Raw genomic sequence first — 13,989 nt, 5'->3', positions numbered from 1 at the left:
TTTTGCTAGAATGAATAGGTTGCTCTTATCCTTGGACTATTAGCATACTGGTAGAATAGTAGATATTGTTTCAGTGAAAGGGATCAAATGCTGTGTTTGCATTTGACATTATCATTAATTTGCTACCTATAAAATAATTAGTTGAGACTAGAGGATATACTTTTTCCTATTCTCAATATTGTTTCTTCTTTATAGATAAACAGTTTTATTTGGACATTATCCAAATATTATACAATTCAATATTTCTATCATGTCAAGAAGAGTTGTACAATCATTACCACAATCAATTTTAGAACATTTTCTTCATTTTTGTACTTCTTTTTAGCACCCAATTTCCCCTCAACTTCCCATGCCATGCCCCCAATGAACCATTAGTCCAGTTACTATTTCTATAGATTCATCCATCCTGATTTTCATATAATGAAAAACAGAGTCAAAAAAGCTAACAACAATAATAAAATAATGTCGAGAAAAACCCCAGTAGAAAAGAAAACAGAAACTATTAAAAAGTAGAACAACTTTAAAATGGTTAAAAGGGAGATGAAAGGATAAAATGTTAGATTTTAACCTAACCACATCTGCCATAATACACAATCCAGTGCACTCGGTAAATCAGTGAGGCTATTTACGTCCCTGGTCTATGTTCGGAAGGAATTTGTTGTAGGCTACATCGTGTATTTCCCCTTCACTTTTTTTTTAAACTGGTAGAACTCTTAAATAGGCTAAAAGGGGATCAAAACAGGTGTTAAATTTAATCTGGCTATATTTACTATAAACATGTCTGCAATACTCTCTGTCTAATAGCAAGGCTATTTACATCCCTTGACTATGGCCAGAGGGAAATCATTGGCAGTTTAATCTATGTGTTGACCATGTGGACTTAGTTGATACCTCACTTAGATGTTTGAAAACAAGCCTTTAAGACCTCAGAGACTATTCTTTCTGATAGCTGGGCACCACCTGGTTTCTTTAGCACATTTTTCTGTAGCACTCACATCTTCAGTGATCTCTTCATGAGGGTGAGTATTTAGTAGGGCCATGTCATAAGAACTAAGTACTAAGCACTAATTGCAACTAAGTACAAGATCAAAATCCATTTACATATCTTTGGTTTATTTATGTCTCTGATTCACTTAAAAGACATCACTGTCACTTTATATTACCATTTCAATCATCTCCCAGGAGCATAAATCATTGTATTGATGTCATTAATTTAGCTAATGGTAAAGAATTTAAAACACAGCTGAGAAAAGAAGATTGTACAAGTATAGACTGGCTACAAACCACAATACAGGAATTATAGACTTGCACAGATTACATTCTTAAGTGACTGGACACCATTACACAAAAAATAAGGTTGGTGATAAGGCAAAACTTTCAGTAATATTCATCGACAGTGTCAGAACCAGGTCTACCAGATTAATGCACATCTTAATAAATCAAGAAGGACCTTAAAGTAGTAAGTATATAATCCAATGACCACCAGTTCCATATCTTTGGTATAGCAGTCATCTACTTTTTCTCATACTAAGTCGTTTCGGTCTTAAGTCTGAGAACTACAGGTGAGTTTGAGGCAGAGCTCAGTTCACGTAGTGCAGTTTCCACATCAAGTCCTTCTGGTGTGATTTATGAAGGATGCTGTGTGTCTCAAAACAACAGTTTAAAGTTCCAGTTGTTTATAGCACAAGGCTTGAGTCATCATGGGCTATACCATAGTGATTTTCAGATTTGCACTATAATCACCAAGGAAACTATTTAAGTTATAGATTCCTTTGTGTCACCCTTGGAGATTTTGATACAATTGGTCTAGGAGGGGGTATAACATATTCATGTAAAAAATTAAAAATAAAGAAAAACTGTGTTATTATGCCCTTGAGGGTCCGTGACCAACACTTTGAGAAGCACTTTACGCTATGGAAAAGATTTCTATCTTTAAGTAAGTTTGTGGTTCTTAAGGGTTACTTGATGGCACTTAGAGGAAGCTTCTTAAAGGGTTAGTTCAAGGAAGTACACATTTCATTGGTTTTTGTTAGGACTGTTCTTAATTGGCTGAGCCAAGGAGTAACCTGGCAGAATTTTTCTCAATCTAAGTCGAAACAATGTGCTCCTTGTTGAAGTGCAACTCCAACACTGACGACCAGATTGCTGCTTCTGTCTAGTCTTCCTCTTTAGAAATGTAAAGCATCTGCTGGCAGTGGGCAATTATTCATTAGTGCAAGAATAATCTTGAGGCTGGTCTAAAAATATCAATTCATGACAAGCCCCACAAAAGCCATCAGTGACGTGCAGATACCTATATCACAAACACCCCAGTTGGCATGGCTGGAGATGGTCAATTGACATAAACCCAAAACACCTTTTCTTTGAGCAGTGATTCACCAACTTTGTGGTATCGCGATCCCTTTATATGGTTAAACACTCTTGAGGAAGCCAGAGAGAATTTGGTTTTGTAGTAATTAATTGCTGTAGATATTTATAGTATTGGAAACTAAAACTGAGAAATGCTTACACATTGCTTACTTAACTCATTCGAAAATAATCATAGTATATTGATTACATGTGAAATAGGTAATTCATGGCAAAAACAAAAAACCCTTAATGGTATTTTCCAGATTAAAAATAAAACAGAAAATAGAACTATTTTTGTTGTTGTTCAAGAGTCTCTATTGCCTTGCTGAATGATTCTTAGAATGCTCCTTGGTTGAATTCAATCCACACACACACTCTAATGTAATTTGGAAAAGATGAAGTTTGCAGACTTCATGGATCCTTGGACCACACTTTGAGTACTTGTTTTAGGGTAATACATGTTCTTGTTAGCAGAAAACTCTATATTGTTCAGTCACTATGTTAGACAGGGTTCTCTAGAGAAATGAAATCAGAATGCTAATAATTATATATGTATATATTTAGATAGATAGATAGATAACATAAGAAATAAACAGTTAATTAATCTATAAAGCAGTACAAATGACTCAGTGCAACTCACTGCTGTGAGACAGTTGTGAGACACTGGCAAACCTTCAAGTCTTGAGGGCTTCCAGGTAGTCCTCTGTAGAACAATTCAGGCTATCCGGCACAGGCAGCAAACAGCAAGCCAGGTCACCAACAGTCAGCCAGATGACAGGGTCCAACAGTCCCCAGCTCAAGAGCCATAAATTCCAATGGTGTGGTGAAGCAGGTCTTGAAGGAACCTCAAATTACAGCGACACACTCCATGGGTTAGGTGTCCTACAGGTAGTGTAGCTTGCAAATTGAGGCACAGAACAAGCAAAGCAGCCACACACTGGTCCGATGATCAAAGAGCAAGAGACAAGAAAGGCGAAGCTCGCCGAGCCATTTATCTCTCCGTCCTTCAATTAATCCCACATGTGTTCGTTGGCCATGTTGGCACAATAAACATTAACTATGTCAGTCACTGTTGATCAATGATGTTTAGAGACACTGAGTAATGTAAAACATAAACTTATTTCTTATTTCAGGTCAGAATTGACTTGCTGACAGTGAGTTTTATTAGATATATAAAAGAGAAGGCCAGAGATTGCAGCAGAATTATGTTCAAAGAAACTGGATCTTAGAATAAATTGTTTTCTTTGAGAGGAGTTTCATTAGTCATTGAGTAAGGAGTGTAGTTTTTGGCCAAGTATAGTTAGGGAAAGCATGGACCAGAGTAATCTGTAGTCATTTATAGAAAGTAGTTCGTGACAACAAGTGGATAATAATCTATAATTATGAGAATATGCTTATCACAGCCTTCAAAGGATCACTTTTCCTGGATAAAAAAAAATCCTTTTGTTCAGGTTAACATACCTCAATTTGGTAACATTTTATTTTTATTCTTAAATTTTAGTCCTGTAACCTAAAACCTGTTGTCAAGTTAGGGCAAATACATTAACAAACATTTTTCATTTATCTTGTATGAAAGTGGAAGAATCTGCCAAACTAGACTGGAAAAGAAGGTGGAAAACTGAAAGTACGGATGGTTCTGGAAGCCAGTTGAGGTGTTTAAGAACGAGGATCCACTTTGTCAAATGCTGATGGCTGATTAAGTTATTATGAAGAATACGAATTGATCAGAAGATTTAGCAACATGGAGTGGTGACTTGGACAAGAAAAAATGTCTGTGGATATGTAGCTAGGGAAGCCTGATTGGTATGGGTTTAAAATGGAGTGTGAGAAGAGAGAAGATTTGGAAAGAGTGTGTGTAAACAGCTCTTTTCAGTTTTACTAAAAAGGGACACATATTCAGAGAAACGTAGTCACAGGTCAGTGGATGAGGGAGGTGTTATTTTGTTTTTGTTTTTAAATTGGAGAAAGAACATTATATGTGCATAGAAATGTTTTTTGAGAGCATAAATAGTGAGCACAGTAGACTTCATAGTGGAAAATGATATTAAATAATTCGATATCTGATATGCAATTAGGATAAATGTTGAAATGTACAAGATTTTATTACAGCAGAATAGTTAGAGGTAACTTTGACAACAGCATCAAGAAAGACTTCTCTAAACAAATGTTATATTCAAAGGCCCTGTCTGTTTTAGGTGCTATAGATTTGGTTCCACGTCATAGTTTCCCTGTATACAAGAAAACAAAGCATAGCCTGGTCCACCATCTACATTATCTTAATTATATCTGAGCCCATTGCTGTAGCCACTGTGCTAATACAGCTTGTTGAAGATCTTCCTCCATGTTTACTGATCCTGTACTTTACCAAGCATAATGTCCTTGTCCAGGGACTGGTCCTTCCTGATCACATTTCAAAAATATGAGAGATCATGAAGGCTTGCCATTACTTCTTCTAAAGTGCTAGGTGGAAGGAATATGGTACATCTGAGAGACTGAAAAAGGCCATTGATTTTGAAGTTAAGAGAGGGAAGAGAAGTGTGGCAAAAGATAAGCTTGAAGTGAAACTCGGTGGCAATATTGTTTAGTTTGGGGGGCGTAGACCCAGTTAAAGGAATTGGTTTTTATGCTAAGAACAATGTGGATCTTTGATTTTTTTAATGTGGACCTGAAACAAAAGTGAATGAACCACAATTGTAAAAGGCAACAGATAGAAAAGGAGGCAGAAGGGAAAGGGTGCACAGTCACTATTTACACTATTGCAGGTATATCATTAGGCCAAGTATATTTATAACTTCTTTATCAATTATTTTCCAGTCTTTTAAATGTATGTATCTTTCAGAAATGAGAGATTTTTGTCGCATTGATTAAATTATCCAGAAAGATGGTCCAGTTTATTTATCATGTCCAAGAATGCCACATCATGTCATGCCTTATTAATGCCCTCTAATGGCTCTGCTTTTCTTTCTTAAAAATAATATCGTTTCAAAACTTGTTTTACAGCAATTTACAAGCCCATATAAACTTAGAATAGTATTAGACTAAGCATTCATATACATACAACCTAGAATCAAGAACTAGCATTTTGTTGTATTTTCTGTCTCAATTTTGAGATATTATTTTTAAAGTATCTTACAGACGTCATGATGTGTTACCCCTAAATATTCCAGCATGCATATCTTACAAGTAAGAACATTCACCCCCACAATCACATTGCTATCATACTTGTAGCAAATAAACATAATTGCCTGACAGCATCTACAACTCTATCAATATTCAGATATTGATATTTTTTAACAGCTTTGTTGATATATTTTCCACAGCATTAAAATTTATAGTTTAAAACTCCAGAAATTTCTGCAAATTTACAAGGGTCCTGTAACTAGTACCACAACTTGATTTTCATCGCCCCCAAAAGAAACCTTATATATCTGATTTCTATTAGACAGATGCAAACACAAGGTTTCCATTTTCCATTTGATTTTTAATGTCTCTTTTTTATACATGAGAATTTGTTTTGTTTTCTTTCATGAAACTTATTTTTAGAAGATGCTGAGCTGATTACTCTATAGAATAGTTCATATTCCTAAGTATGTCATTTGCTATGCATATTCCTCTATATTATTTGTATTTTCACTTTAAGCCTTGGTTAGATTCCTGGCAACCTTTTCAGAGTAAAATCCAAATTTGTTAATATCTCTTCCTAAAATGTAACCTTCACAATACTATGGGTTTTGTCCTGTTTAACAGCAGTGCCTGGCTCACTAGAATCTCAATAAACATTCGTTTAATGAATGAATCGACTATATTTAGATATTATGATTTTGCCATAGAGTTTCAACCTCAGTTTAAGATATTTTTAATTGTAGTATCACCATAAAATCAATTTATAGAACTGTGATGTATTTTCTAATCCAGTAATTCATACTGATGAAAAGCAACATGTCTTCCATTTAGCACACATTAGCATTTTAAGTGTTAATGTAATTTTTTGCAACAGTTATTTCCATTATGAAGAATTTTATGTTCTAGAATTTTATTATAGGTCAAGCCAATTAGAAATTAAAAAAAATTATCAGAAGACTTCAAGAATTGGTTATAAATCATCTGAAAATTTGAGATGATTAGTAGTTAGAGATTCCACTTTAGAAGAGATTTTTTCCAGACAGAGGAAGGGAGCAAGGGAGGGAAAAAGGGAGATTTACTGAGTCTGGAGTAAATCAAGGAAATCTAGTAGGGTCTCCAAATTATTGATTTAAGCAATTATATCAGAAGATACTTTCAATGGCAATCACAAGAACAGATTTGGGAGTGTATAGATGCAAATGGCTGACTTCCCAGGGCAGAATTATTCTGTATTTATGAGTATGCTATGACAGTTACTCCTTGCATCACTAATGGAATAAGTAAAATTGACTGATAAACTGAGTCTCTATGACACATTTCTGAGTGTCAGGTTAGCTAATTAATATTTGCCATAACATTTGATAAGAGTGTGATGGGCTAGGCAATGCTGTCTTTATCTTTTAGGGATGTGAAATCCAATAGGGAAAAACAGAAAATTGAAAGATTATCTAGCTAAAAATATATGACTACGTTAAAGAACAGACACATAATAAGCAATCTCTAATGTAAGAGTAAGAAACTCTTTTTAGAACTATTCAGAATACTTACTATTTTCTTTCTTTCTTTTTTTTTTTTTTGCTGAGTATAGATAACACTATGCATTAAGAACATTCACCCGAGGACTTGTGTGAAGAGGGAAGAGAAAACTTGAATCAGTCCATTTTAATAGCTCTGATGATCAGACTGGGTAAGGAAAAAAGTTGAAAATAACAATATGAATGGTGGTATGGTATTTTTTTGCATATCTCCATTTTTCCTAGTTATCATCATTATCACAAGTGTTAGTTTTAGGTAGCCACATGACAGTGCAGAAAAATGCGCTGACCAGTTTAAGCTAGAATCCAATCCCCTGCTCTTCTCCCAGCCCACAAAACAGATTCATATTTCATGTATACGAAAATGTTAGTTTGACAAGGCAGCACATTAATTGCTTCATATTTTCTCAATTTATACAACCTAATCTTATCAACTAATTTAAATTAGATTTTATTTATATCCAGTTCATCTCTGCCTTGTCAGAGAAGTATATGACCTGTGACATTTGAGGATTAAATGAGATAATCCATACAAACCATTTGGAACAGAGCACCTGTTCATGGTGAGTGATTAATAGCTATAGTTACTAGGACAGCTATTAGTAATAGCAGCTGTAATCATAGTAATATCAATAACAACAGTTTACCACATTTAAATATACCTTTAGTTTCTTAAACCTGGTGGAATGCGACGCATTGTGAAAGGTAAAAAGATTATATATTAACTATTTTCAGGTATAAAAATGTGAACATCAGAGATGCTTATGAATTTCTTGAGAACCCTTTGCAAGTAAATGGTGAGCTGAATCTTCAATGCAAATCATATTGAACTCTAATGATTATCTGCGACAATAAAGTTAATATATGCTCTCTAGTGAATTTTCTAAAATAATCTCTACCTATCTTTATTCAAAAATTTCCTAGTGCTCTTCTTGGAATTGGGAACTCTTTTTTTTCCACCTATGAATGAATACTGATTGGTCCCTGCACATAATATCCTTAACAGTACAGTCATGGAAATCTTGCCTCCTTTGATTCTAGCATAAAGTTAAAAGATGCTTATAATTTGTGATGGTCCCTATATTTTTTCTAAGGGACATCATATTTGAATTATGAAATAATCTTACAAGCTCTGACTTGAATTTAAGACTATATACTCTAATCTTTGACTTTTTAGGGAATGCACATATGTTGTCAGTTCCAATGTGAAATGTGACTCATGTAAATGTACCCACCCTTGGTAAATAACTGGCATTTTTAGGTATTTTGTAACCAGTCTGTGTACATATATGTGTTATATAAAATTCTTTCTTCTCTATTTTCAGAAACAGATTTTAAATTTTATGTGAAGGTGAAAGATGGAAAAATAAGTGATTGGTATATTGATCATACAATTCAAGTAAGGCTATTTAGAGCCATGCACAAATCAATGCGTTTTGAACTGTTTTCTAAGAAATTAATAAAGAGATTCCCTGGTATTTTACTTCATGTGCTCAGATCTTTCTCCTTTATAAATCTTTAGAAGAGATGGCATGTCTATCGTGGGACAAATACATCCTAGGAAAAGTTGATAGATGCTGGGCTAAAATCAGTTTGGTTGCATGGTGTCTGCCCTCAAAAGGCATCTTATTCTTTACTACAAATAATACTTCAGCTCACCACTGAACTGTAGATAAAATTATAATAAACAAATGGAAGGTACAGTTTAACTCACTTTGAAGGGTCATATATGAATGCTGTTCTATTTTCACACTGTTAAGCTGAGAATAAAATTGATTTTAGATGTTCATTGCTGAACAGCACCGACTTAAAAAAACTATACTTTGAAAAATATTGCCAATGATTGCGACAAAGTTCAAGTTATGAGATACTTGTTAAGTAGAAGCTGGGGCAATGAATAGTGAATAATGTGGCAAACCTCATTTCTTTCAGGCATATTTTATAGGAGTACTTTTGTCAGACAGATGGGAATAAGCTAGTATTTATTTATCTTTGGTTAATGGAAGATTACCCCCTAAATAGAAGAAGTTAGGGTCCAAAACAGATCAGATGAAGTGATAAATAAAGTACCTTGTTGGAAAAATCTTAGTAAAATTTTTGTTCGAGGTAATTTAAATAAAATTATACCCTCCAGGTAGAGCAAAAGTCCTCATTCCTTAAGTGTGGGCTATTCCTAGTGATTTACAGTCGAAACACTAGTGGAACAGAATGGAGAAGCCTGACATGCACTACATCAGCCAGATAATAATGTTTCACAGTATCCATGATAAGACACATTGATAATATTACCCTTTGATTAGCTACTTGGCAGAAAGACGTGGTAGGCTGCTCTTATAAAGATTTAAATTCTTGGAAAACCTATGGGGCAGTTCTTCCCTGTGCTATAGGGTCGTTAATACTCAGAATTGACTCTCAGGCACTGGATTTTGATATGATAATGGAAGATTATCTCTGTGTATTCTTCCCAGGAGTCTACTTATAAACATTAAAAGATATATATCAGACAAACTCAAATTGCAGAACATTACAGAATACCTGATTGGTTCACTTTAAGACTCAAGGCCATGAAAATGCCAGTCTAAAAGAAATATGGAAAACACGATGGCTAGGACGAATGTATTGTTCCAGATGGGTGCTTGGGGTAGAAAAAGGACATTTACTAAAAACTTAGGAAAGCTGAACTATGGACTTTACTTCATTTTAATTAAGCAGTGTTGGTTCATTATTTATGGCAGCTACACATATTAATGTTAAGTTATTACCAATAGGGGAAACAGGTACATAGTATACAGGACTTATCTATACTAACCTTGTGACTCTTCTAAAATAAAAAGTTTGTTACATTTACATCATTAGCATAAAGGTGATATCTTTTTCTGAAATAAAATTTATACGTTAATATATTAAGATAAATAACATGAAGTACAGCTGGCTGGAATATATCCTTAGAGATTCTGTCCTCTTGCACCAATACTTTTTTGATTTTGTTACTTGGATCTCTAATATTTTGCTACTGCTTTAAGCTGACAGCATCCTGAAATATTAGAGACGAACCTCTTGACAATTCTTTACAGGGAAGAAGAAGAGGCATTATTTTAAATTTTAAACCTTTTCCCTAGAAAGACAGATGCTTCATGGCCCAACTATGCTAGAAGAAATTCACATGATGAGGGTGTTTTCAACACAGCAGTTTTCAATAATGCTGATTTCAGTTAAGAGCAATAATTTCTCCCTCAGAATATTCATGTTAACAACTAGAATAGGTGTTCATGCTTGAGTTTTATTTTGCAGTAAGGATATCATAATACTTACACTTTTTAGAGCTAGAAGTTTTCAGCTAGTTGAAGGGTATCATTAAACTTCTGCATTAGCTCTTTTTATCCCGTATTTGTCCTGTGCATTAGATGCTGCTGCATCTATTCAGTATACTCTAAAGAAATGTAAAATAGAAAAACATAGGATGGTAATTAGCAGTATGGCTATATATGCAGATCATTAGGATTCTATAATTCACTACACACTTTGCTAACTTAAATCCTTTAGAGTGGTTTTTATAAAAGATATTCTTTCCAGTATCCTGTTAATTAAATGTATTTTAGCTAGTTTAAACATCACAACATAAAACTTCTTTTTATAATGGCTTCATACAAATGCTCAGACACTTGCAGAAGAGTTTGTGTGCGTGCCTCAAATCAGGTGAGTGTGTCCTTGAGAGTTTGCCAACATTTAAATGAGGGACATTAAAGCATTCGTGGAAAAATTCCCTTATCATTATTATTTCACTTTTCCATGAACTTTTTAAAGTCTCCTGATATATTTCACTGAAATTGAGATTCAACTACCTGTAAAAGAGTAGGTCTTTAAAATAGCTAATTTTTGTGATATTTAAAATATAAATGACCCTATGAAACATTAATTCACTTCAAGTCTCATAGACATAGAAGAAACTTTCTAAATGATGAAAATATATACAGCCATCTAAGTGAAATGTCTACTAAGTCCACATGTAAGAAGCACACCAACATCAGCCATGGAAGGATCATAAATAATGTAATCTGAAGATGAAGGAGGGAATAGTATCAGGGCATAAATTTTGAGACCCCAGTTTGCAGAAGTCTGTGGATGACAGTGGGAACCCAAGATACACTTCTGGAATCTATATAGGAAATAAGACTCCAGTGATTTCCTTCTATGCATAATATAGAGATGGGAGGAAAGTGGTTAGTAAACAGAGTGCATTGGCGAGTTGAGTATAGATGATCAAAAGGATAAACCTGGGTTGAACAGTTCAAACCTTGTCAGTTGATTGCCCCTCGGATGCATGTTAGGCCTGATCTGGTTTTCAACATCTGTATTTTTTGTTTGTTCATATTGGGAATTATCTCAGATGTGTTACATCATTGGGGTGACACCCTTGAAATTTCCTTATATGTTTTTCGGTTTTTCAGTATATGAAACCCAGGATTGATGAACCCATAGGGAGAGCAAGTAGAGTAATGGTTTCTTGGAGGGCACAGTGGTGGGAGCTGTTGGTAAAAGGAAATTGATGTCAAGGAGTTCAAGAAGGAAAAGAGTGTTTTGAAACACATTATGGTAGCAATTGTACAATACTGCTTGATGTAATTAAACTATGAAATGATATAATATCTCTATTAATTCTGAATAAAATGGTTGTGGGGAAAAAAAGAAAATATATACAAGTCCATCAATTATTCAATCAATTCTACATTTAAGAATCAATGGCACTAATTTTTCTTCATGTTTTGTGATCTTTATTGCTATCCTTTTCAAATTATTCCACTACCATTACATAAATTCAATACAAACCATTGCTTTTCTCCATTTCTCCCACATTTCATGAATTCCAAATCCCCATGGTTTCATATATTTTTTATTTCATGTAAGTGAGGTTATGCACTACTTTCCCCTTTTCAATAAACTTTTGTTCAGTATGCCATTTTCTAGGTTCAATTATATTACAGTATCTATCAAGATTCATTTTTATAGTTAATATTTCCTTCTATATACGTGCCACGTTTTGTTTAGCTGTTGATAAACATTACCTTATCCTGGATATTTTGAGCAGTGCTGTAGTGAACATTGATGTGCACAGATTGTTTGTGCTCCTGCTTTCACTTCCTTGGGGTACATACCTAGGACTAAGAATGCTGAGTATGTGCTACCTCTTTTTTTTTTTCTTTTAAACAATGCTTTTATTTTTTTAATTTATTTTTAAAGCCCTTTTCTTGGGGGCTCCTACAACTCCTATCACAATCCATACATACATCCATTTTATGTCAAGCACATTTGTACATTTGTTGCCCTCATCATTCTCAAAACATTTGCTTTCTACATGAGCCCTTGGTATCAGCTCCTCATTTTTACCCCTCCTTCCCTGGCACCTCTCCCTCATGAACCCTTGATAATTTATAAATTATTATTATTTTTTTCATATCTTATACTGTCTGATTTCTCCATCACCCACTCTTTTGTTGTCCATCCCCCAAGGAGGAGGTTATATGTAGATCCTTATAGTCCATTCCCCCTTTCTAACCCACCTTCCCACCACTCTCCACTATCGCCACTCTTAACACTGGTCCTGAAGGGATCATCTGTCCTGGATTCCCTGTGTTTCTGGTTTCTATCTGCACCAGTGTATATCCTCTGGTCTAGCCGGATTTGTAAGGTTGAATTGGGATCCTGATTTGGTGGGGGGAGAGGAAGCATTTAAGAACTAGAAGACACTCACTCACTCTCACTCACTCACTGACTCTCTCACTCTCACTCTCTCATTGTCTCACTGACTCACTGACTCACTGACTCACTCTCTCTCACTGTCTCATTCACTCACTGTCTCACTCTCACTCTCTCACTGTCTCACTCACTCACTGCCTCACTCTCACTCACTCACTGTCTCACTCACTCACTGACTCACTCTCACTCTCTCACTGTCTCACTCACTCACTCACTGTCTCTCTCACTCACTGACTCACTCTCACTCTCTCACTGTCTCACTGACTCACTGTCTCACTCACTCACTCACTCACTGTCTCACTCACTCACTGACTCACTCTCACTCACTCACTGTCTCACTCACTCACTCACTGTCTCACTCACTCACTGACTCACTCTCATTCTCTCACTGTCTCACTCACTCACTCTCACTCACTCACTGTCTCTCTCACTCACTGACTCACTCTCACTCTCTGTCTCACTGACTCACTGTCTCACTCACTCACTCACTGTCTCACTCACTCACTGACTCACTCTCACTCACTCACTGACTCACTCTCACTGTCTCACTCTCTCACTGCCTCACCCTCACTCACTCACTGACTCACTCTCACTCACTGCCTCACTCACTCACTCACTCACTCTCACTCTCTCACTGTCTCACTCACTCACTGTCTCTCTCACTCACTGACTCACTCTCACTGTCTCACTCTCTCACTCACTCACTGACTCACTCTCACTCACTCACTGCCTCACTCACTCACTCACTCACTCTCACTCTCTCACTGTCTCAATCACTCACTGACTCACTCTCACTCACTCACTGTCTCTCTCACTCACTGACTCACTCTCACTCTCTCACTGAAAAAAAAAAGAACTAGAGGAAAGTTGTATGTTTCATCGTTGCTACACTGCACCCTGACTGGCTCATCTCCTCCCTGTGACCCTTCTGTAAGGTGATGTCCAGTTGCCTACAGATGGGGTTTGGTTCCCCAATCTGCACTCCTCATCATTTACAATGATATGACTTTTTGTTCTTTGATGCCTGATACCTGATCCCTTCTGTGTTATACAGGGTTCTCTAGAGAGATAAAACCAAGTTGCTGATAATTTAATATATTTATTTATAAAGATAATTAGATATATAACAAGGAATAAGCTGTTAAATCATATACAGTTAAATATATAATACAAGAAAGAAACAGTTAAATTATAAAGCACTACAAATGGCTCAATTCAACTCACTGCC

At 35.4% G+C, this 13,989-nt stretch overlaps 1 pseudogene; it reads left to right on the top strand.

Moving 5' to 3' along the window:
* Nucleotides 1-7,693: 7,693 nt before the first annotated feature.
* LOC105979402 overlaps nucleotides 7,694-13,989 on the top strand; it is a 17,484-nt pseudogene continuing 11,188 nt past the window's right edge.

This window comes from Echinops telfairi, unplaced genomic scaffold (genome assembly GCF_000313985.2).
Source record: "Echinops telfairi isolate 266 unplaced genomic scaffold, ASM31398v2 ScPeMD7_44;HRSCAF=162, whole genome shotgun sequence".
NCBI classification, from domain to species: domain Eukaryota; kingdom Metazoa; phylum Chordata; class Mammalia; order Afrosoricida; family Tenrecidae; genus Echinops; species Echinops telfairi.
Note: the sequence above shows the minus strand (reverse complement) of the source record. Positions and strands in the feature narration are given on the sequence as shown.